We start from the raw sequence: 26,090 nt of genomic DNA, 5'->3' as shown, positions 1-26,090 counted from the left end.
TACTACATCACCTTGATTACCTTGTAATAGGTTTTGAAATAGAAAGACCTCCATCTTCCTTCTTCAGGAGTGTTGCTGTTTGCTCTTTGAATAGTTCTGTGACTTTCACCATGTTTTATTCTGCTTCTACAAAGATTGCCATGGCAGCTTTGATAATGAGTTAATTGGTTGATTGACCCTTTGTGTGGTTATTAAAGAATCTTTTTTGATATAGCATGTTTCTTTTGTAATCTTTATGAGTTTTACCTATGAAACTTTGTCATGTGGGAAAGAAGATAAATTGACTTTGTTTTCAATTTGGGGACCTCTGATTTCTTTTTCTCATCTAATTGCTCTAAGGGTTTCAGTGCTTTGTTGAACTGTAGTGCAGAGTGTGCATCCTTGCCGTCTGGACCTCAGAGGAAAAGCTTTCATTCTTTCCCCATTGCTGTGCTCTTTTCATAATGGCATTTCTTATGTTGACGTTGGTATAATTTATTGTTTGTAGCTTGTTGAGTGTTCCATCTTGAAGGGTTGTCAAATTTTTGTCGAATGGTTTTTTCCTGCATCGAGATGATCCTGTTTTTTTCTTCCCTTTAGTATGTTAATGTATTGTGTCATATTAATTGATTTTTGTATGTTGACTTCTCGCCTTATGTGAATAAAACCCACTTGGTCATGGTGTCAGATCTTTTTATTTATTTATTTAAATTCTTTTAATTGAAGGATAATTGCTTTACAGAGGTTGTTGTTTTCTGCCAAATACCAACATGAATCAGCCACAGGTACACATATGTCCCCTCCCTCCCATCTTCCTCGCTATCCCGCCCCTGTAGGTTGTTAGAGGGCCCCTGTTGGAGCTCCGTGAGTCATTCAGCAAATTCCCATTGGCTCTCTACTTTACATATGGTGATGTAAGTTTTCAAGTTACTCTCTCCATACATCTCACCCTCTCCTTCCTCCCCTCCCCCCTCCGTCTGTTCTCTCTGTCTGTTTCTCCAGATCTTTTTAATACCTGTTGAAGTTGGTTTGCAGGTATTTTAGTTTTGCATGAGTATTCGTCAGGGGCATTGGTTTCCAGTTTTCCTTTCTTGTGTCTTTGGGAAATCAGCAAACTATTAGAATCATGCTTGCTCCATAGAATTAGCAGGATCAGTGGTAATTATTTGTAAATGTTTGGTAGAATTTGGTCCCATATTTTTCTTAGAGGTTTCTAACTACTCTTTAAATATCTCTAGTTACAATGGGCTTCCCTGGTGACTCAAGTCATAAAGAATCTGCCTGCAGTGCAGGAGACCCAGGTTCTATCCCTGGGTGGGAAGATTCCCTGGAGAAAGGAATGGCTGGTTAGTCCAGTATTGTTGTCTGGAGAAATTGCATGGACAGAGGAGCCTTGTGGGCTACAGTTGGTGAGGTCACAAAGTGTCAGACACGACTCAGTGGCTAACACTTTCACTTTGAACACTTCTTGATTTTTTAATTTCTTAGTAAGTAAAATACTTTGTATGTTTCTGAGAATTTGCCAGTATCTCCTGTATTCTGTCATTTGTAGGCATTATTGGTCATAGTACTTCCTTATCTCTAGAAACTTTCTTTGACCTCAGTTGTAATCACTCCTGTTTCATATCTGTTTTTAGTTATTTGAGTCTGTTTTTCTCTTTTCCTTAGTCTAGGTGGGGGTTTTCCTATACAGTTTTTTCAAAACATCAACTCTTGGTTTGTTGATCTTTATATTTTTCTACTTTCTATTTTCTCTGATTTAATCTTTCTTATTTACCTGTTTCCTTCTGCTAAACTTGAGTTTAGTTTGTTTTCCGTTTTCTACTTGCTAGAGGTCTAGCAATAGATTTCAGATTTAAGATCTTTTCTCTTTTATACTGTAAGCATTTAACAGTTCAGACTTTCTTTTAATACAGTCTTTGTGTGTTATAAATTTTGTACTGTTGTCTTTTCGTTTTCATCCACATATTTAAAATTTTCCATGTGATTTTTGTCTTAGACCCATTTGTGGTGTAAGAGTAAGTTGTTTAATGGCCACATTTGGGGAATTTTCTTTTATTCTTGTGTTTATTTCATTGTTGTTGGGGAAGATACTTTTATAGCATCAGTCTCTTAAAATTGTTAATTTTGGCCTAACATGTGGTCTCTCATTGAGAATGTTTTATATGTCCTTGAGATGTATGTGTTTTATGCTTTTGTTGGGCCATGTGATGTGTACATGCTTGTTCAACCTGGGCATTGAAATCCCATACTATTCCTGTTTCACTATTTCTGTCTTCCTTTCCCTTAATGTTTGCTTCATTTGTCTGAGATATCTAATGTTAGACGTATATATATTTTTACTTGTTACAGCTTTTTGGTAGATTGACCATTTTATCATTCTATAATAGTTATCTCATTGCACTTGTTTTTTCTTCAGTTTATTTTGTCTAATATAACAGTCTCCCCTACTCTCCTTAGGATGGACTGTGTTTTCCCATCCTTTCCCTTTTCACCTTTCCATGTCCTTAGGTTAGTGAGTACTACCTGTTTCAACTCTCTGACAAACTCTGTGTCTCTTGCCCTGTGTTTTTCCTCGTGTTACTTCTTCTAGTGGCCCCTGCTCATGGGCATCCTATCCTGGTGAAAGACAGGCACCCTGGACAGCTCCTTTCATGCCAGTGTAATTTCAGAAGGAATGTATTGAATGTTTCCTTCCCATCCTGATGTTTCGTGAGATAGTCTTGCTTAATAACTATAATTTTTTCTATATTCTCTTTTGCCATGATTTTTAATTCTCCAAGAAGTTTTTTTACTTTATTCTTTTGATAATTTTTTTTTTGTCATATCTAATCACTCTTCTAATTTCAAATCACTGTTTTTATTAATGGAAAAAAAGGAAAGAAAGTCTTTGGCTTCTGTTAATGCCTCACTATGTAAATTTAAATGGATCAAATTGTATTTGTATTTTTGTATATGGTAATTTTATTATGAATTGAGTTCAAGTACTCTTTTTTTTTTAAATGTTTTTACCAGTTTTCTTTTGGTAGGCTAGTATAGAATCCTGTTGACAAACTCAACTGAGTACAAAGTATACATTTTTATCATCTGGAAGATGCTGAAATGCATGTGAATAAAAGGATGAAGTAAAATTGTCCAAAAAATCTGTCAAGAGACAAATCCTCTCATTTCAGTTAATTTTTAATTTTTTATTTTTTCAGTTAACTTTTTATAGATAGGTATGCATTCATGTGGAAGTCTGTGGTTTAGATAGAAGACATCTTGATTTAGGAGCTACATATTATGTTTTTTATTTCAGTTGAAATTATGTTATCAGTATGATCTGTGGCCTTGAAATTTTCTAAAAAATCCTGTTACTGTTTTAAGTAGTAAGTTGCTAACAGTTGTGTTTCTGTATCCACGTCTATAATGACCTTTCATGCCATTCCACATTGTTCACCTTGGACTTTTTTTTTTCACATTAATACAATATTTATTTGCTTTCCTTCTGTCAAACCCTGAGCCCACCACTGTCCCCAGGCTGCCTGGGGAGTTACAGGAAAGGGAACACACAGGGCAGACACAGGAGAAAGAACTGTGGGAGGTGGAAGCAGCTCCTTCACGTCGTGAGGAAGATGAGCTAGACCACCATCAGGCCAAAGAGCCCCATGGCCTTTGAGAGGGCCAAGCCCACGGCGCAGACGAGCTGCTGTTTCAGAGAAGGGTTCCTGGGTAGCAGTGATGACGCTCCCGCACACGGTCCCACCTCCAGCCCTGGACCCAGCCTCCCCTGCTCTGGCCGCTCCAGCTCCAGGGCACTTGGCTTCTGTGTCAGAGCCCCGTGAAATGGCGCTGGTTTGGAAGCTGCAGCTAGGAATGAGTGAGATGGTCCGCGGACCCGGGGCTGCCACGCTGCCGTGGCCCTCATCCGTCAGTGTCTCCGGTCCTTCACCACCGCGGACAGTGATCACTCAGCAGGCGGGAGGTTCTCCCGATCAGGGACGGGGTGGAGACGAATTCGGCGCAGGCGTCCATTTTCAGGGGATGAAGGCCCAGGGCCTGAGAGCTGCTCCCCCTGCAGAGAAGACAGAGGGGCAGGGAGGAGGCTCACCTTGGACTTCTTTCAAGTTTTCTTTAGGAGCCCTCTGTCAAAGGACTTTTAATGTTCTCCATATTACTTAACTGTTAGATGCTTAAGCTTCAGCTACTGAGCCCAAGTCTCTGAGTTCAGGTGCTTCATGTAACATTTCTAACCTTCTTGATCTGAGTCGAGTTTCTCAGCGTGTCTGTGACACAGTTTTTCTTCTGTAAGGTGGGAACAGATTGTTCTTTAATGAACTATTATATTGATGACAGGTTCTTGCCTGTAACTTACTTGTTTAATGTTTAGAGTAATCATGCAGTAATTTAGAGCAACAGAAACCCTTCAAACACTTTGGGTTTTTGCTGCTGTTCTCAACGTCATAACTGAAAATTTTGACCTTTCCATTAAAAGTGCTGCGGACTTCATCATCTCTGAACACACCACTCATGCTGTACCTCATCTGGATAATGAATTACACTCACTGGGTCCAACGTAATACCTGACACTTCTGTATAGCCAATACAGTGTTGAGGTTTATTTATATATAGTTCATGAATTTTGAACAATGTTGAAAAGTCCATATTAATTGGAGGATCTCATAAGGTCTTATGAAAAAACATAAGAAATTAAAATTAGAGATCCATAATTTCTTCAGATACCCCTGCATGGATCTGTTAGAACACATACTTCAATCCAGTCAATTCTTAGCCCTTACTCCTTCTTACTATCCTTTCTCTTTTGCATGAAAATGAGAACTTTTCATGGCCCTTTTGGTGACATGTGGTTTCATTTCAGGAACAACTGACCTCTGAGGATGTGGCCATCAGATTCACTCAGGAGGAGTGGGAATTCCTGGACCCTGCTCAGAGGGCCTTGTACAGGGATGTGATGCTGGAGACCTACAGGAACCTGCTGTCTGTGGGTGAGGATGACTTCCTTCCAGAGCTGCCGTTGGGTATCTGCATTTTCCCTGTGTGCCCCTTGGGAGGCCCTGATGTCTTTCATCTGAGAGTTCTGGTGACTCGGGTATGACACAGCTTCACAAGGTTAAACTGACCCTCTTCAGATGCTGTGTCTGTCTCATGTCACATGTGAGGTTGTCCCAAAAGCTTAATTATGTCCAAAGCTCACTGGCAAATGTTAAAAGAAAAACACCAAGAAACCCAATTTCCTATTTTCTACGTTTTGACTTTTGACTCAGTGTTTAAAAAAATCCACAGCACTTTAGATTTCTTTCTTCTGATAACCCTGAATATCTATTTCTTTTTGCTTGATTGTTTACTTTTTTTTGACTGCACCATCCTGCATGTGGGATCTTAGCTCTCTGACTAAGATTCACACCTGAACCCCCTGCATTGGAAGTGTAGCATCTTAACCACTGGATCACCAGTGGAGTCCCAGAATTTCTGTTTCTGATCTGAATATTATCTCCACATTGGAGCACGAGAGAAAGCTCTAGACAATGGGGAGTGATGTAAAAATAGCCAAAGATACAACGTATAAAGAAAAACCAGTATCTCAAAAGGGCTGTTTTTTTCTGGTTAGGAGTGGGACAAGCTGGTGGATTGGATCCTCTGTGGTTGTTACTTAGGAAGATGTAAGGAGAGTGGTAGAGAGGTCGTCTTTTTGATCCTAGATCTGACAAGGGGAGCACATGTGAATCTCGCCGGCTCTTAGCTTGTCATCTGTAGGTCAGGCGCATGGTCCCATCTCAAGATCCTGTAATGTCTGACCTCATGTTGTATTATTTTTACTCTTGTGCTGCTCTACCCAGTCTGGGAATGTCAACTGTTCCCAAGGTTACATTCTCCTTACTTTGTATCATTTTACTTCTTAAATTTCTTTGAAATATATTCCTGAGGATCTGAAATTTTATCTGGTTTCCTTGCTGTGATAATCCACCTATGTTTAATTGGCAGCCTCTGGTGAGTCTCTGTGGAGTGGATTTACTAGGTAACAGAAAACTCTAATGGAGATACTATTCTTAATGTTATTTTCTTGCTCCGTTCAAAGTCACTGCTTGAAGCTATCCAGTAGAGTGGTCAGTATGTTCTAGGATTATGAGAGAGAAAGTATCACGAAGGCTTGATGCATCTTTCCAGGTTATTTTCTGGCTTTGGAGGCTGTGTTTCATTCATTTCACTTTCTGATATATTATTATTACTGTATAGAAATGAGGCAGTTTTGTATATATTTTGTATCCAGCAAGTTTAGTCTGTTCATGATGAGGTCTAGTGTCATCTGGTGGCACCTTCGGGATTTTCTGTGTGTAGCATCATAGTGACAGTTTTACTTCTTTATTTTTTTTTAATGATCTCATCCAAAGGGAGACTTGCAGACTTTACTCTCCCACAGGCAGCTAGGGTCCGTGCTGACCCAGTGGCAGCCTGAGCCCAAGAGGGCCACACGGCGGGCAGGGGGCACCGCCGCTGTGCCTGAGGCAGACCCGAGACTACATGGTTGATTAACAGAGGTTATGAAGACACTTAGAGTAAAATCTGTCAGTTATGAAGAAGTGCAGGTAGTACAACAGGGGTGAGATGAAAATCAGAAAGCATTTCAACAGAGGTTGATAGAAGCTTTTACAAATATAGCAGGGGCTTTTCTGGTGATTCACTGGGAAAGAATCCACGTGCCATGCAGGGTACATGGGCTCCATCCCTGATCCAGGGAGATCCCATGTGTCATGGAGCAGTTAAGCCTGGGAGCTGAAACTACTGAAGCCCAGGCCCCAGAGCCTGTGCTCTGAAACAAGAGAAGCCACTGCAGCGAGAAGCCCATGCTGAGAAAAGCCCACACAGCAACAAAGACACAGCATAGACAATATATATATGAGTGTGGATGCCTTCCCCCTCGAGGGATAGGCCCTTTTGGCTATGCATTTCATAGCCTACCCTGCCACAGACATCAGGAACGAGATTCAAACAGCAACTGCTGTTCCTCAGACCCCTATGAGCTATTTCCGCCAACTGGCTTATTTAGTTTTCATAATAGGGACATGGTTGAAAAGGCTGAATGCTCCCAGAGAAATACACAAATGGCTGAAATGATGCTTTTAGCTTTGTCCACACAGAGACCACCGGAGGGGAGGTCAGACTTTGCAGGCCAAGCTGGTCATGGTGGACCACAAGGCCCACAGGTACCCAGACCAACCCAGGGTGCCCTGTGTGTGCAGAAGGGCATTGGAGGAGAGATGGTGGTGGACTCGCCCGTTTACGGACAGCCAGCGAGGTGGAGGAGGGAATGCCCCCGACACCTGAGACCCATGGGTGGAAATCAGTTCTGACTTTTTATTGAACATTTAAAACGAAATGAGCACCTCCTTGAAAAGTTAAGTGTTTGGGAATGGAACGGAGCATTCAGAAAGAGATGTCAGGGCTAGGGAGTGTTTTGTTATACCGTCTAATTTAAACTGTAAAATCAGATTTGCTAATTTTTTTCTTTCTTTTTTGACCACATGATGCAGCTTCCAGGGTCTTAGTTCGCTGAATAGGGATCGAACCTGAAACCCTGCAGTGGAAGTGAGGGATCTTAACCACTGGCGCATGAGGGAATTCTCCAACTTTACTAATCTTGATGAAAGGTTGTTGGTGAATGAAAAGATCACTCAGAGCTTTCGTGTTATAAAGTTTTATTAAAGTATAAAGGAGATAGAGAAAGCTTCTGACATAGACATCAGAAGTGGGCAGAAAGAGTACCTGCCTCCTAGTCTTCAGCTGGATGTTACATAGTCACTGAAGTGAAGTGAAGTCGCTCAGTTGTGTCCGACTCTTTGCGACCCTATGGACTGTAGCATACCAGGATTCTCAGTCCATGGGATTTTCCAGGCAAGAATACTGGAGTGGGTTACCATTTCCTTCTCCATATAGTCACTAGCAGTCTGTTAATGAAAGAAAGGAAGGTCTTAAAACTCAGAATGGCACAAGGCCCCTCATCCATAAGATGCATTTTGGGATAATCTTGGCACTAGATGATTCATCCCAGGCCATAAATCTTGACTTGAATCTTGTAGAAGGGCAGATTACCATACACATAGTTTTATTTACATAGATTAGGGGAACAATATCTGAGTGTAACATACTTGTTTGTCAAGTAGATTCTGAGCCTTTAGGTGGAGTCTGGGGTAAATGCATAGTACGTTAACATAGCTTAAGACAAATATTTCCATAAGAGAAATGGACTGGTTAACTCAACGTTTGAGAATAGTTAGCTTCAGGTGAAACAAGGTGTCGTTATGGCAACACAGTATTTTAAGAGAAAGCACCTTTTAAATTTGAATAGAGAAGGGGAAAAAATATGGCTAGTTTGTTTCCTCCTGCAGCTTAAAAGATATAAAAATGTCTGACACTTGCAGCCTACTTCCTCCATTTGGAGACCCCTGGCCTTCCTGCCTGTTACCCTCTCACTGATTCAGTATTTTCTTAATGGAGTAAAATAATAAATTTTGGATTTTATTAAAAAGTACACACCTAAAATTGATAAAAATCACATTATGATTTTTAAAATAGATTTATTTCCTGACTGTATGTGCATTGCTTCAGTGTCCTTTCCCTGGCTCTGGCGAGTGGTGGCCACTCTCTGGTTGTTGTGCGCATGCTTCTCATTGCAGTGGCTTCCCTTGCCTTGCAGCATAGGGTCTCGAGTGCGCTGGCTTCAGTACTTTTGTTGCAGGAAGGGGGACCCCTTCCAGGGCCTGAAACTGGGCTCTTGTCTAACACTTGGAAATGAATTGTCCGAGGAGACACATGTGCTGACAAAGCAAGAGATTTTATAGGAAAGGGCACCCGGGCGGAGAGCAGGAGGGTCAGGGAACCCAGGAGAACTGCCCTGCCGCGTGGCTTGCAGAATTGGGTTTTATGGTGATGAGATTAGTTTCCGGGTGGTCTTTGGCCGATCATTCTAATTCAGAGTCTTTCCTGGTGGCCCATGCATCACTCAGCCAAGATGGATGCTAGCGAGAGGGATTCTGAGAAGTGGACGGACACTTGGTGTCTCCTTTCGACCTTTGCCGAACTCTTGAGGTTGGTGGTGGTTTATTCGCTCCGTATTCCATATCAGGATCGCCTGTCATAAAACAACTCATGCAAATGGTTACTATGGTCCCTGGCCAGGGTGGGCGGTTTTAATCAGCATGCTTCTCCTAACAGTTTCACCTCGTGGGCTCCAGAGCTCTGGCTCAGGAATTGAGACTCACGGGCTTAGTTGCCCCTCAGCATGTGGGATCTCAGACCAGGCAACAACCCACATCTCTTGCATTGCCAGTGGATTCTTTACCACTTATCCGTAGGGAGACCTACATTTTTTAATTTATTTTTTCCACATATTTTTAAATACAGGTATTTTATAGAGATTGGAAGAAATCTTCTGTATGTTATTTTCTGCTTGTATTATTTTTATTTTTTTTGAACTAGAATAAGATAATGTTGAGAAGTTCACTGGTAGTAAGTACAGTGCCTAAGAAATGTGCCTGCCAATGTACGGTGCATGGGTTCCATCCCAGGTCCAGGAAGATGCCTCAGAGCAGCTAAGCCCATGGGCCACAACTACTGAGCCTGTGCTCTAGAGCCCGAGAGCCATAAGTATGGAAGCCCGCACTCTCTAGAGCCTGTGCTCCAAAACAAGAGAAGCCACTGCAGTGAGAAGCCCCGTCACTGCAGCTGCAAATAGAGAAAGCCCACTCACAACAATGAAGACCCAACATAAGCAAAATAAGTAAGCTTTGAAAAAGCTTGCTTTGTTGACAAAGGTACTGAATGAAGAAGTAAAATGAAAGAATAGAATGGGAATGCACTCCAACATTCTTGCCTGGAGAATTCCATGGATAGAGGAGCTGGTGGGCTGCTGTCAGCGGGGTTGCAAAGAGTCTGGCATGAATAAGCAGGTACACACAACTTTCACACACAGCAGATTGAGCTCTGAAAAGCAAATCTAACCATCTAACTTTCCTCTTGCAGATTCTTCAGTGACTTCCAGTAGTTTTTGGAATAAAGTCCTAAATCCATAGCTCTTGCATAAAGTAGCTTCTGCCTGGAATCACCCCATTTACATTTCCTGTGTTCCCCTCACAGTGGCTGACTTTCTGTTCAGTAAATGTCTTCCTGCCTCAGAGCTGGCACTCAGGCTATTCTCTCTGCTTGCAACAGTCTTCCGTTTCCCACTTTGCCAATCCTAAGTGTTTCTTCCTCACACAGACCTTGTGTGATTTCTCAATGTAGGTTAAGACTTTCTGTTTAATCTTGTGTTAGCACTGGGCCTGTGTCAGAGCACTTATTTTGATAATAACATTAAAATTGTGGACGAAATTGGTTGGCTGGCTGCTAGATTGTAAGCTCCGTCATGTTCACTGCTGTATTTCAAGTTTCAGGTGCAATGGTGACACTGAATGAATTTTGATAAAATGAAAGAAAAAAAGATAACTCCTCTTGTTTCAAGCAATTGTGTGTTTCCACATGCATGCATGAATGCATGGACATGTAGCTCCATGGTTTTATTACAAAAACATCATCTCATAAATAATGGTGTTTGCTTTGTAGCAGTTTCAGTTGTTATCTTAAATGTATTTCATGGCGTTAAGTTTTTTGTGCATCATCACATGAGTGATGTAACTTGTAGTAAGACTATTGACATTGTGTGGGTTCTGATGGGAGAGGGTATGACCCTGTATCGTGACCATTTATGCTCTTCTATTGTATTTCAGCTTCCTTGAACTTGTTTCAGGTATTCTCAGGGAACTTTCTGTGGATGCTCTTTCCTTCTCTGGTCGTTAACTGGTTGATTCTTTAGGTTCAGTTGTCTCTCCCAACCACCTGAGCTCACGTGCTGTTGCCTCATTTCTTAACTGTTTGATCTGTGTGATTTCTTAGAGTGACAGAGTTTTCTCCCCAGTAAGGTGGACACAGATCTTTCTCTAACGTGCTGTTATGTTGATGACAAGTTCATCCGTGTGACGTCTTTAGAGTAATGCTAAGTGTGTAGGACGTGCTGAAACACCTGTCATCAATGTGATGATGTCGTCATTATCACTATGTGTGTTCTTTTAAAGTCACTGTGGACTTTATCGTCTCTGAAGACACCAGTCTGGCTGTAACTCAACTAGATATTGACATTATGTCATTCAGTGTGTTGAATGTAACACTTCTGCATAGACAACCCAGAGTAGGTTTTAATTTGTGTATTTTTCATGTATTGTCCACATACGTGACAAATTCATGTTGATTGCAGGAGATCATAATGTTAGAAAAAAGAGGAAATTAGAAATTCGATTAGAGACCAACAGTTTGCTTCAAGCAGCTTTTAATGGATCTATCAGAATATTACTTCAACTGAATTGAGCTATACCCTCTCTCACCTCTTCTCATTTTGTGTGAAACTAAGAATCCTCCTCAGGGTCCATTGGTGAAATGTGTTTTCATTTCATTTCAGTTGACCTTCACGGATGTGTTCACAGATTTCACTCCTGAGGAGTGGGAATGCCTGGACCCTGCCCAGAGGACCTTGTACAAGGACGTGATGGTGGAGACCCTCAGGAGCCTGCTGTCTGTGGGTGAGGATCACTTCCCTCTGAAGTGGGGATCTGCCCTGGGGTACCTCTGCATGTTCCCTCTGTACCTTTTGAGAGCCCCTGTTTTTCCAGGCAAGAGTACTGGAAAGGGTTGCCATTTCATTCTCCAGAGGATCTTCCTCACCCAGGGATCGAACCCAGGTCTCCCGAGTTGTAAGCAGATGCTTTACCGTCTGAGCCACCAGGGAAGTCCTCTGTTTTTCTTGACTAAGCTCAAGACCTTGTTGACTCACACATGTAAAACTTCGTGATTGGCATCAGGAGTTTAAACTGTCTTTCCTTCTGGTGACCTGCCAATGTGTGATACACAAGGAGTTTCTCCACAGCTTGAGCATTTATAAAGCTGATTTCAAACTTTGAAATATCCAGTTGCCTGTTTTCTAGCCCTGTGTTCTTGGTTCAGTAGTTCTTAGATAGAAACTATGTCGGGAGCCGCCGGGACGCGCCCAGGCCGTGACAAGGTCACGGGATGAGAGAGGAACCTGCAAGGCAGCCCTTCCCCTCGGGGTTGCCCCGGGGGCCCAATATGTCCCCTTTCTCTTTCTGTCTTACTGATGTTGGGTTTTCTATTAATTCTTGGGAATGTAACATATAGTGATCAGGCCTCCCTGGAAAAGCCCAAGCCTATTAAGAAGGATCCCCTAAGGCCGAGGCCTACTCTGCCTCCTCAGCATGGGGAACCTTATGACTAACCAGGAATGAAAGGCCTGTTCAGGTTTGTGGCAGACCATCCACCAGGCAAGTGGCGTTACGCTTGGGAGGGCATCAGAAATGCTCATGACTGCTCCACCCAAGACACGACCATACACATTGTACCAAGTCAAAAAGGAAAAGGCCACAGGCATAGATTGGCTGCTTGCAAAGAAGATTATAATGTTCTAGATTAAAAAAGCATAGAGGCATTGAGATTCAGAAGTAGATGTACCATAGGTTAATGTTCTTTGGTCAAGAGGATTTTCATTGTTGCTATTTCAGTGCTTCTATTTGTCCACTGTTTCCATTCCCTTAATAAACATAGAATATTCCGGGTATTTTTGTAGAATTAGAAAATGTGTAGCATAGGATTTCAATAGAAGATTTATATTAACCAGCCACACTGCCAGTACCTGATATTAATAGAGGTGTTTTGTTGCTTCATAGTTAAATATTGTAGACTGAGGTTTTGTGGTCTCAGGTAAAGAAAAATATCAGGGTTTTCACATGGTACTATTCTCAGAAATGTCAGACATGTTTTTTTATAACCCTTCCCATGTATTGTGTTATTGTCCAAAGAATTTATATTATGTTTAGATTTTATGGAACATTGTTTTTGGCAGAATGAAAATGTTAGGCCATTGAGGCAAGAAGACTAATGTACGGGGCATTCAAGGAAAAACCCTGTAATTGGGAATGTTCCAGATGAATGCATATGGGGAAAACATGGGGAAGAAAAAATATTGACGGAAACATGAAACCAATATCTGATGTAATATGAGGTGACTTACGGGAGGAAGTAATGTTTATTCTATAAAAGCTGAGCTGTCCAAAAAATAAAGAGCCTTTTCGTCCATGCAACCCTCCTTGTGTGTCCGTCTGCTTCCTCGCTGACACCACTTATCCCTTGGGTACTCGTGGACCCGCTGGGGCTGGACCCAGGCAGAACTAGATCCTGGCTGCATATTGTAACGTATGTTATACTGTTCCCTGTGCATTCAAAAGGAGGCAGATGGTAAATTCATTGAGAAGTATTTTTCTGTTGGTTTATAATGTCCTCACTCCTTGGCTGAAAAAAGAGCTGGATTCTACACCTGCCAATGCAGGAGACCCGGGTTCGATCGTTGTTCAGGGAAGATCCCACATGTCACAGAGCAGCTACACCTGTGTGCCTCGACTATGAGCCAGCACTCAAGAGCCTGGACGCTGCAACTACTGAGCCCACGTGGGACAACTCCTGAAGCCCGTGCAGCCGGGAGACGCCGCGCGCGGCAAGTGAGGAGCACGAGCGCGGCAACTGCAGCGTAGCCGCTACTACAGTTGTGAGAAACATTTTAGTGCAAATCTCGTGTGTGTGACAAAGCCTTTAGTCAGTGTTCAGGCCTTATAATTCAGAGAATTTGTACTGTATAGAAAACATGCAAGTGAAATGAATGTGGCAGAGTTTCTAGTGCATGTTCAGCATGAATTAGGCAGTTCATACAGGAGAGAAACCCCATAAATGTTATTTTTGTGGCAAACCCTTCAGTCACTAGGAAAGACCTTGCAGATCATCTGAGAATCCATACTGTAGCGAAAACTTACACATGTAGAGAGTGCAGTAAAATATATCAGCTTTTTGATCCTCAGAAAATTCAACCTGGAGGAAAACTACACAAATGTGTTAGGTGTGGGAAAGGTTTGATACTGTGTTTCGGCCTAACCCACCATCAGTTAATTTTTTTTTTTTATGATATTGTGATGGTTTTTGCTGTACGTCATGAATAGGCCATAGGCGTACATATGTCCCCTCCCTTCTGAACCCACCTCTCTTGCCACCGTATCCCTCCAGATTGTCCCAGAGCACTTGCTCATCCATTAAACTCCCACTGGCTCTTTTACATATGGTAATATATATGTTTCAGTGTTAATCTCTTAAATCCTGTCTTCCTATTTCTTTTGTTTTTCTCAATAGTTTTTCCTTAGCGTTACTTTTTGTATCCACATGTTATGACCCAGATTTAACGTTTAATTTACATTTCTTTCCTGCCTTACACTAACAAACACATAAGTCTGTGGGTTATTTTGAGACTTTTGTAACATTAAAATGCACGTAGACAATGACAGGGAATATAGTAGGTGCCTGTAAATGTAAAGAAAGACAGTTCCGTTAGGACTTGAGTTCAGTCAGATAATACACATAGAAATAATTATAAATAGTGCCAAGTTGATAATTTTGGGGGAAATAAATTCTAGCATTTTAAGACTTTATATTTGACAATGTGCTTTGTTGTCCACAAGTGACAGATCTTTCAGAGACAGACAACAGAGACATGAGAGAAAATATATTACAGTTTTTCAACAAAAAGTAAATTGCCTAATCACCATCAAGTGATCATGTAGTAACTTGACATTCCATTAGATTGAAGTATTTGCTTAAGTATTATACATTATGATGTAAACAAGTTTTTCTCATATAAGTTTTTGAACCTTTGTCATCAACTTTTATAAATAAGAATGCATTTCTCATTAAAAGTTTTTTTCTCTCTTTAATAAACTTTAAAATTTATTTTTGGCTCTTAAGTCTTCATTGTGCTGGCTTCTTTCTCCTTTTGTAGCAATTGGGCTGTGAATTCTTCATGTAACCTTGGCTGGGGTATGGTTGGAGACTGGCATTTTGAAGGTTCTTTTGGTCGGTCCAGAGGACTCAGTGTCTGTCTGTTCTATGGGCTGAGCTGAGCCTCTCTTTGCTGCACGTGGGCTTTCTCTAGCTGCAGCAGCAGAACCGACTTTCTGGTTACTTGTGTGCAGGCTTCTCATTGCTGGGGCTGCTGCTGTTGCAGAGCACAGGCTTTGGAGCACAGGCTCAGTACTTGTGTTGCTCGGGCTTAGTTGCTGCGAGGCACGTGGCATCCTCCCACACCAGGGATCAAACCCGGGTCCTGTGCATTGGCAGGTAGATTATTTACCACTGCACCACCAGGGAGGTTCTACTCAATGTCTTTTAACTGGGCGCTATGCATGTTAATACACTGCCAAACAAAGTTGGGGTCATCAACCAATAACTGGGAGATCTGAAAACCAGGAGAGACTGCCCCAAACTTATCTGGACTTGCTGAAGAGGTGGATGAACCCAAGAGACCTTTCCTGAAATCCCAAGGCCAGAATGTCCAAAGCACAGCATGGTGCCTGCTTTTCTCAATCCTGCATTCCCCTCAGGGTGCACTTTCGCTGGGCCACGGCAGTGACTAATAAGCTTGGTACTTGAAGAAGTGGAACGTCAAGACATTTTTCTCCTTAGAAGTGTTAGTATGAAGTAGCCCTTTCTAAGAGTTGTGCGTTTCACATTCTAGATTATCATCACTGCACAAAGCCAGTTCTTGTTTACTTAAACAGCTTAAATTAATTCTAATTGTTGGAATATTCCTGGGTTCAGCTAGTAGGCCAGATCTAGCCCCACCCCACCAGCACCCCACATCAACCCCCAACCATCCCCAACCTGGCCAGCAGACCAGGTTTCAGTTCCCAGGCCTCGGAATCACTTCAGCCTCATCAGCAGGACTCCAAGTACAGTTTGGTTCAGTCGCTCAGTCATGTCCGACTCTTTGTGACCCCATGGACTGCAGCACGCCAGGCCTCCCTGTCCATCACCAACTCCCAGAGTTTACTCAAACTCATTGTGTCGCTGATGCCATCCAACGATTTCATCCTCTGTCGTCGGACATGCAGGACTCCACATGTTATGCCAAAAGCTTTTTTCGTTCCATTGCGATTATCCCACAGAAGTTTAAAGTTTTATTAAAAGTGTTTACAGTTACTTGAACTAATGAGCAATCAGTGGTGCAACACAAGACTTGAGAGACCAAGTACTCCTTAACCCTGACAAGACACCTCTGGAACCAAAGGGAGGGAGAAGCAGGTAGGTGTTCGCTCAGCCTGGCCCCGCCCTTCACACGTCACTCAGTGCTTGAGCTTGACTTCGGAGACAAAGATTCGCCACTGCGATGAGAAGCCTGGGCACTGCAGACTCACCTCCATGCAGTGCAGCCACAAGCAGAGAGAGCTGGTCACGGCAACGAAGGCCCAGCATAAACAACCAAAGAAGCTGTGAGAAGGAAACAGCATATTAACAGACTTACTGAAATATATTTGATTCATTTTTAATGTCCCAAAGATGCCAAAATACACATGAACAGGAGAAGGGAATGGCCACCCACTCCAGTTTTCTTGCCTGGAGAATCCCATGGACAGAGGAGCCTGACAGGCTACAGTCCATGGGGTCCCAAAGAGTCTGACATGACGGAGCCAACTGAACAACAACCTCCTCACATAGCAGAGTGAGTGCTGAAAAACAACCCTAAATCTCTAACTTTCCTCCTACGGATTCTTAAGTGCTGTCCAGTTGCTTTTGAAATAACATCCTCAGTTTATAGGCCTTGCAGAAATCAGCCTCTACCTGGCATCATCCGATCTTCTTTCCCTCTGTTGCAGTCACACTGGCTGGTTTTCTGTTCAGTAAATATCTTCCTGCCTCAGAGCTGGCCCTCAGGCTGTTCTCTCTGCTTACAAAACTCTTCCATTTCCCACCTTGCCAATCCTATGTGTTTCTGCCTCACAGAGACCTTGTCTGATTTATCGATGTAGGTCAAGACATTCTGTTGAATCTTCTCTTGGCACCAGGCCTGTTTCAGAGCACATATAACAATACTAATGTTAAAATTATGGATCTAATTGGGTGGCTGGCTGCTAGATTGTAAGCTCCGTCATGTTCACTGCTGTATTCCCAGTTTGGGACACAGAGTTGATGCTCACTAAATTTTGATTGAATGAAAGAAAAAAATAAAGACAACTCTTGTTGTTTCAATCGATTGTGTGTTTCCATCTGCATGCATGAGTGCATGGATATATAACTCTATGATTTTATTACAAAATCATCTCATAAATATGGTTTATGCTTAGAGCAGTTGTATCTGAACTGTGTATTCCGTAGCCTTTAATTTTTTCTACCTCATCACATGAATAATGTAAATAGTAGTCAGATTATTGACATTGTGTGCATTGGGGGGATAGAGGGGATGACCCTGTATAGTGACCACTTATGCTGTTCCATTGCACTTCAGCTCCCTTGAACTTCTTTCAGGTATTCTCAGAGAACTCTCTGTGGATGGTCTTTGATACTGTTACATAACTCTTTGATTCCTTAGGTTCAGTTGTCTCTCCCAACCACCTGAGCTCAGGTGCTGTTGCCTCATTTCTTAACTGTTTGATCAGAGCTATTTCTTAGAGTGACAGAGTTTTCTCCCCAGTAAGATGGACACAGATCTTTCTCTAACGTGCTGTTATGTTGATGACAAGTTCATATGGGTAAAGTCTTTAGAGTAACGCTTAGTGTGTATGAAGTGTTGAGACACCTCTCGTCAGTGTGATGATGACATCCTCATCACAGTCTGTGTTCTTTTAAAGCCGCTGTGGACTTTGTCGTCTCTGAAGACACCAGTCTTGCTGTAGCTCATCTAGACAGTGAACGTCACTCAGTTTGTCGATCGTAACACTTCTGCATCAACAACCCACTGTTGACTGCAATTTGTATGTTTTTCATGTCTTGTCCACACCCATGATGAATTCATGTTGATTGGAGGATGTCATCATCTTATGAAAATACAGGAAATTAAATTAGAGAGCAACCATTTGCCCCATATAGATTTGCATGGATCTATGAGAATATTGCTTCAGCTGAATTGACTTTACCTGTCTCACTTCTTCTCCTTCTCTGTGAAAATAAGAATCCTCCTCAGGGCCCATTGGTGAAATGTGTTTTCATTTCAGGCACAGTTGACCTTCAAGGATGTGTTCAAAAATTCCACTCCCGAGGAGTGGGAATGTCTGGACCCTGCCCAGAGGACCTTGTAAAAGGACGTGATGCTGGAGACCCTCAGGAACCTGCTGGCTGTAGGTGAGGATCACTTCCCTCTGAAGTAGAAATCTACTTTGGGTTATCTCTGCCTTTTCCCTCCCTGTCTCTTGGGCGCCCTGTTTTTCTTGACTGAGCTGAAAGCCTTGTTCACTCAGATATGTAAGGCTCCGTGATTAGCATCAGGAGGTTAAACTTGTCTTTTCTTTGGGTGACCTGCCCACTGTGTGATACACAGGGAGTTTTTCCAGAGCTTGAGTGTTTATAACACTGATCTCAAACTTTGAAATATCCAGTCGTCTGTTTTATGCCCCTGTGTTCTTGGTTCAGTAACTCTCGGAAAGGAACTAGATACCTGATACATACTATACTGTATATTATACTGCTCGCTGTACATTCAGAAGGAGGCAAATAGTAAAGTAATTTGTGAAATATTTTTCTATCTGTCATAAGGTCCTCACTTCTTGACAGACAAAAGAGCCGGGATTTTCCACCTGCCAATGCAGGAGACACGGGTTCGATCCCTGGTCTGGAAGATCCGACGTCAAAGAGCAGCTAAGCCCGTGGGCCAGAACGACTAAAGCACCACTTTAGAGCCTGGAGCTGCTATTAATGAGCCCACATGGGACAATTACTGAAGCCTGGACACCCAGGAGAAGCCACAGCAAGTGAGGAGCCCAAACACTGCAACTGGAGCGTATCCCCTACTTGCCCAATTTGGGGAAAAGTCCAAGCAGCAATGATCACTCACTCCAGCCAAAATAAATGAATAAACAAAATTATTAAAGATAGCAAATGCATTTTTTTTTTAAAAGAAAGTTTGGATTCTTGAAGAAGTCAAGTATGACATTTCTTCTGAGCGGGAATTTCTGATTCTTACCTGAATCATAACTCTATTTTTGTCACATGAGAAAGATCCCTGGATTGTGGAGAATGAAGTGCTAGTAGCAGAAAATCAGATGAGTGGGAAAGGATCAACAATGTGATCCCAGGTCAGCTGTCACAAGGACAGAGAGGAAGTCACAGCATTCATCATGTTTGGGAAGCTCTCCAAGTGTGAGAGTTCTGTGAGAAAACAGATATTTAGTATTTGTGAACTCTCAGAGATTTTTCTTCTCCTCAACTTCCTGCTGTGTTCTTTGACGTGTGAAATGTACGTCACCCTCCAGTGGTGCTGTAGTGCCCACAGAGACAAAGGCAAGGGCTTTGGGTTTTTTTTTTTTTGGCTGCGCTGGGTCTGTTTCCTGTGTGGCCATTCTCTATTTGAGACAACTGGGGGCTGCTCTCTGCTTGCAGGGTGCATGGCTTCCCGTTGCGGTGGCTCCTCTTGTTGTGGAACACCAGCTCTAGGCACACAGGCTTCAGTAGTTTCACTCCACAGGCTCAGTATCTGTCCTTCATCAGCTTAGTTGCTCCCTTGCATGTGAGATCTTCCCAGAACAAGGATCGAACCCATATCTCCCTCATGGGCAAGCTAACTTTTTACCATGCCTCCACCAGGGTGTTAGGGAAATTAAAAAAATAGTCCTGTTTAGGCTTCAAGACAAAGCAGTACATTCCTCTGTGCTTGCCTCCAACCTGCCTGGACACACCCTGACTGTGAGTACCCTGACTGCCTGCTGCGAGTGCAAGGCTTGCAGCACCATAGATAAGTTAGGACACCAATCTTGAGATTGTTCACCGTTGAGATTGTTCAAAGAGGCGCTGACCAACCCAGCCCCAGGCTTAGGAACATCCAGGTTTCATAAGACAAAACAAACAGCATTAAGATGAAACCAGAGCTGCTGTTTGCTCACAGATTGATGACATCAGTTTGCATCCTGGGATGATAAGGAGGAACCCCGAACTGCAATGTTAAAGCCCCACCCATGGGTGGACACGCTGCCTGGGACCTTTACCCATTTGAGACTCTAGATGTGCTGTGTCCTGGGACTTCCCAGGGCTGTTCCAGTCTGGATGTTGGTCAGAAGCCAATTTGGTGATATATCCTCTGCTGGTTTTATTTCCTTGTCTTTTCAGTTCAGTTCAGTCACTCGGTCATGTCCGACTCTTTGCAACCCCATGAACCCCAGCACGCCTGGTCTCCCTGTCTATCACCAGCTTCCAGAGTTTACCCCAACTCATGTCCATTGAGTCAGTGATTCCATCCAACCGTCTCATCCTCTGTCCTCACCTTCTTGTCCTGCCCTCAATCTTTCCCAGCATCGGGGTCTTTTCAAATGAGTTAGCTCTTCGCACCAGGTGGCCAAAGTACTGGAGCTTCAGCTTCAGCATCAGTCCTTCCAGTGAACACCCAGGACTGATCTCCTTTAGGATGGACTGGTTGGATTAATATATTGAAAGTCAGCTAGATAATTCTGTAATAAATATTGGAATATTTCTTTGTATAGAATGAGTGACTTATTTTCTTAAGAAATCCTTGGGACATGAAATGAAAGTTAAAACTTTTGGCAAGGCATTAATTGGCACTGTGAGCAGGATTTGTGAGACAAAACGCCACTCTTTAAGAAGCTAGAGATTAAGGTTGATGATGTTTTTATTCCCAGATGGGAAGATTCACCTTATTACTCATTAGCTAATACATGGGACATCTTCTGTGGATTGTGTGAGAATTGGAACCGTAAATTAAACAGGGCTGAACCCTTAGAAGTTACTGAATGTTCGTGACTCTTGCCCCTTGAGAAAGGATAAGAATCTGCCCTGCTGGATGAGAGGCTGTATCCTCCTCTCTCCTACCGTGAGGTACATAAAGCGAACTTAAAACTGTCTCAGAGAAGTTACTGGAAAAATAATTATGCGATGAGTGAGGATGTTTGTCCATGTTACAGTGTCAGAATTATATTTTGGCTGATCAAACCCTCACTTTTTAGGTCGGCTCTCTATTGAGCCGGCCCACAGCTCCAATAGTGTCCCCCACTGCCCTTTCTGTCTCCATTCTCTGTCCTGTGTGTCCTCAAACCCCTCCCAACCCCTCTGTCTCCCTCTCCATGAGCTGGTCCCCTTCTAACTGCCCCTGTCTCTTCGGGGGAGGGTGAGCCCAGCTTCCCCCACTCTAGCAAGTTTTCTTTACCCCTTCAGATTCTTCTGAACAATCCAAGACCCCCATCTCCCCAGAGGGACAATCCAAGATTTTTATCAGCCCATCTGCACTTGTTTACACAGTCAATTTGAGCACTATTTGATCTGTATTTTAGCTACAAACCTATGACTATAGAAAGGAAAGGTAACTTTTTTGACATAGGATAGCTGTGATGTTCTCTAGACTCTGGAGAAAACTGGTTAAAATGAATTTTTTTTTTCCTCTTTGAACGTGCACAACCAGTTCTTTTTGCATATGGAGTTAAAAGCAACTAACTCGTTGAGACAGCTAGTCTAGGAAAACTTGAGTTAACCTTTCCCAGGCATCCCAGATGACTCTAATGGTACAGAACCTGCCTGCAAGTGTGGAAACGGTGGGTTTGATCCCTGGGTTAGGAAGATCTCCTGGAGGAGGGAATAGCCACCCACCAGAGTGTTCTTGCCTGGAGAGTCCCATGGAAAGAGCAGCCTGGCGGGATACAGTCCAGAGGATCGCAGATAGTCGGGCGCAACTGAGGCAGCTTAGCACAGCGTGCAACCTTTACCAAGTCCTTGAAATACACAACCCGCTTTGCCTGAGGCCTCAACCTTGGGTAAACTAGACTCTCAAACCAAGGGGAAAGAAAAAGGTCAAAGAGACATTTTAAATCTCAAGCAGAAAACTATGTCTCTGTCTGTCCATCTGTGTGTCTGGATTTCTGCATGTCTCACTGTGTGTCTTTGTTTTTCGATAATATTGCTGAGGTCAGTTTGTAAGGGAGATCTAATTCACTTGGCTTTACAAAAGAAAAAGTAAGCACTTACAAATCAAACAGTTATGAGAAATTAAATGAATTTCAGATGCACATGAACTGGGAAATACTCAACATTAAATATCTAGTAAAAACATGTGTTTGCTCATCTAAGTAAGACATGAGCTGAGTCATCAAATTGTGTAATGCTTTTATTGTATTACAGTGATTACTGAGAGTTCAATCCCTGCATCAGAAAGATCCCTGGAGAAGTAAATGGCAACCCACTTCAGTATTCTTGCCTGGAGAATCCCATGGATGGAGGAGGTGGCAGGCTACAGTCCATCAGTTTGCAAAGAGTCGTATATGCCTGAATTGACTTAGCACACACATAGGCACTGATAACTGATAATTTCTTCTCATAGAGAGACTAAAGGGATTTTGGATTATTAATGAGTATGTTTGCTGCTACCCTGAGATGTTCTCCATAAGAAAGCAAGTGTTTTTAGAAGTTATCACTGGTATTTATGGTCACCAGTCCAAAAAATGCTAATATAAAGGACAGTTCATGGTTGCTTAAGGAAAGTAGGATCCGTGTTTTTAGTAACAAAAGCTATGAGAAAGGAAATTGATTTGGAATGCTCAAAGAAGTGAGTGGGAGCGAGCGGAAGCTGGAAGCAAGTTCTTAATTTCCCAGATCGAGACTTCTAACCCCTGGACCACAGGAGCCAACATTTAGGGCTACGGGCCCTAGTCTGGCCTGCCTCGTCAAGACCAAATTCAGATGATGAGGCAGAAGATAAAGAGTAAAGAAAAAAGTTTATTGAAAGGAAAAGTACATGTGGCAAGGCACCTGGGCAACCTCAGGGAGAGAGAGAGACGCCTTTGGGAAGTGTAAATTCTTTACAAAGGTGCAGTTTTCCGGGTCTTCATCTTCCCTCAGGCCAATCACCTTGTTTATTCGCCCTGGTTCATTAGTCTCAGGACCCTCCCTGGAGTGTGCATGCACACCTTAGCCAAGTTGGATCTCAAAGTGAAGGCTTCTGGGAGGAGCAAGACTCGTTATGGCCTGGAATAATCCTGTGAGTTTTGGCTCCAAACAGCCTTTCTGGGCGTGTATAGTGTCTCCCTTAACAAACAGGGTTTTTTCCTTTCTTTGTCCTTGCCATAATTATTCCCTGAGATTAGAGAATGACTGTCTATTTACCCTGTTTTTGTTAGGTGTAAATTCCTCAACTGGAGCCCACATATCTCTTATCTCAGGGAATGCAAAGGGGAAGATGACAACATTCAAGACATTTAACATGGAGCCCATCAGTCTCCTCCCTGAAAATTACGTTTTATTATATCATGAGAAACTCTGGGCTGGAAGAAGCACAAGCTGGAATCAAGATTGCTGGGCGAAATATCAATAACCTCAGATATGCAGATGATACCATTCTTAGGGCAGAAAGTGAAGAGGAACTAAAAACCTACTGATGAAAGTGAAAGAGGAGAGTGAGAAAGTTGGCTTAAAGCTTAACATTCAGAAAACTAAGAACATGGCATCTGGTCCCACCACCTCATGGGAAATAGATGGGGAGACAGTGGGAACAGTGTCAGACTTTATTTTTTGGGGCTCCAAAATCACTGCAGGTGGTGACTGCAGCCATGAAATAAAAAGATGCTTACTCCTTGGAAGGAAACTTATGACCAACCTAGAGAGCATGTTAAAAAGCAGAGACATTACTTTGCCAACAAAGGTCCATCTGGTTAAGGCCATGGTTTTTCCAGTGGTCATGTATGGATGTGAGAGTTGGACTATGAAGAAAGCTGAGCACCGAGAAATTGATGCTTATGAACTGTGGTGTTGGAGAAGACTCTTGAGAGTCCCTTGGACTTCAACTAGATCCAACCAGTCCATCCTAAAGAAGATCAGTGCTGGGTGTTCATTGGAAGGACTGATGCTGAAACTGAAACTCCAGTACTTTGGCCACCTCATGCAAAGAGTTGACTCATTGGAAAAGACCCTGATACTGGGAGGGGCTGGGGGCAGGAGGAGAAGGGGACGACAGAGCATGAGATGGCTGGATGGCACCACCGACTGATGGGCATGGGTTTGAGTAAACTCCGGGAATTTGTGATGGATAGGGAGGCCTGGCGTGCTGCGATTCATGGGGTGGCAAAGAGTTGGACATGACTAGTGACTGAACTGAGTGACTGAGGGAGAAAGAAAGTAGGTCTGACTTACAGGTGACTGTTTCTCAATGAGGACAATGATTTGATTAGGAGAAAAAAAAGATAGCGTTTTTATTCAAAGTGGACCCCCAAGAAAAGAGGTCCCAAAAGGCAAAGTCTTTATATGATCTGTAACAATCTGTCATTTGACTCCTGTCAGTGTTGTTGCTTGACTATGGGAAGCATGTGATGAGGTGTTTCAAAGGGATCTATTTCCTCTTTGTCCCCTTTCTGGTCTGGATTCCATTGGATGCCTGCTTTTTGGTCCACGTGTAAGAGCGCTGACACCTCCAGAGATTATTTTGGACCCAGCCTGGTTCTCTTCCTCTTTGCTGCACTTGAAAGACCTCATTGGAAGAAGGGAAAAGACTGGCAGCTCTTTGATTGCATTTGGTGTCTCAGATCCTACACAGAGCTGTCTTCAGCCTGTCTTCTTGTTCAGAGCCCTCAGCTGTTCCTGTTGTGACTTCTTTTGCCTCATCCTTCAGGGGTGTGTGTAACAGGAATGCGGTTTGGATCTTCTGTGATTGTAACTCAGGAAACCTGTAAGGACAGTGGACATTGAGGTCCTCTCTTGGACAGAACCTGAATTGATGTGTTGTTGGTGCCTTGGAAACCATTTCCAGGAGTAAGACAGTTACACAGGTCAGTTCTGTGTCTGATCTGAAGTTTCCTTTTTACACTCCTGGAGTTCACTGTAACTTTTTGTCCTCTGTTCTGCCCTGGTGGGCCCTGGTGGTTCAGAGCATGTATGCATCTGTAAGTCTCGGTTTCAGTCCTGCATTTGCTCATTTACTTTCATGTTCCATGGAGCTGTGTTCAGGAACCCTGTGCATCCACTACCTTTATTTATAAAATTGAGGTAATTAGTGCTGTTAGGTGGCATAGAATGTTGCCTGTTTTACAGAAAAGGGCTGAAGTTACTGTTTTGGGTTTTTTTTTTTTCCTGTGCCATGAGGCAGGTGGTATCTTAGTTCCCCATTCCTGGATGGAATCTGTGCCCCCTCCAGTGTATGTACATAGTCCTAATGACTGGACCACCAAGGAATTTGCCTCAAAGATTACTTTTGCTTAAAGAATATATTTACTTCCCGTCTTGCTTATTGTGACATCTCTCTGTCTACTTTACATCTTGTATATTTTTATTTTACTTTTCATTTTTATGAGTGTTGTCTCTGACTCTGATTAATAAGTTTTCAACTAATATTGGTTTTTCTTCATACGAATACATTACATTTAAAAGTGTTTTTTTTTGTTGTTGTTGTTGTTTGTTTGCACTGAGTCTTTGTTGCTTCAGGGGCTTTTCACTCCTTGTGGCAAGCAAAGGCGACTCTCTACTTGCAGTGCACGGGCTTCTCATTCTAATGCCTTCTCTTGTTACAGTGTACGGGCTCTCTGCTTGTGCTCAGTAGTTGTGACTCCCGAACTCTGGAACACGGAGTTGTGGCCTACAGGCTTAGCTCCTCCAAGGTATGTGGGAACTTCCCAGATGAGGGATGGAACCCTTGTGCCCTGTGTTAATTACCAGGTGGATTCTTTACCTCTGAGCCAGAAGGGAGGCCCCAAAGTTTGTTCCTTGACATGTACCTTGGAACCAATGAACTGAGTAAGTTAAAGTTGCTGTATAGATAGGGACTTGATGTACTGAATGACTGTCCTTTAAGTAGAGAATGTTTCATTTATGAATATTTTGTTATTTAAAGGTGATGGTCTTTATGTATTACACAATGTAACTGACATGAACCACTTGTCAATGTCATAAAATGTCCATATGTTTATCTACTGATAGATTTATAAGAGGTATTTAGAAACGTTTTCTTTTCTTCCCCCCATTATTGTAGGGAATTTCCTGAAGAGTTGTCAACTGCTATTTATGTT

General features: G+C 42.7%; 1 protein-coding gene and 1 pseudogene across 1 annotated transcript in view; one reads left to right on the top strand and one right to left on the bottom strand.

Moving 5' to 3' along the window:
• Positions 1 to 3,598: 3,598 nt before the first annotated feature.
• LOC122420471 lies at positions 3,599 to 3,993 on the bottom strand (annotated as a pseudogene).
• An 884-nt stretch (positions 3,994 to 4,877) lies between these two features.
• Positions 4,878 to 26,090, top strand: part of LOC122420584 (zinc finger protein 160-like) — a 139,538-nt gene continuing 118,325 nt past the window's right edge. The window contains exon 1 of the mRNA XM_043435838.1: positions 4,878 to 4,964. The gene's annotated coding sequence lies outside the window, so the exon portion shown is untranslated. The remainder of the gene's footprint in view (positions 4,965 to 26,090) is intronic.

The sequence above is a fragment of the Cervus canadensis genome, chromosome 18 (genome assembly GCF_019320065.1).
Source record: "Cervus canadensis isolate Bull #8, Minnesota chromosome 18, ASM1932006v1, whole genome shotgun sequence".
In the NCBI taxonomy this organism is placed as follows: domain Eukaryota; kingdom Metazoa; phylum Chordata; class Mammalia; order Artiodactyla; family Cervidae; genus Cervus; species Cervus canadensis.
The sequence above is the reverse complement of the archived record's forward strand: the minus strand, read 5'-3'. Positions and strand labels throughout refer to the sequence as shown.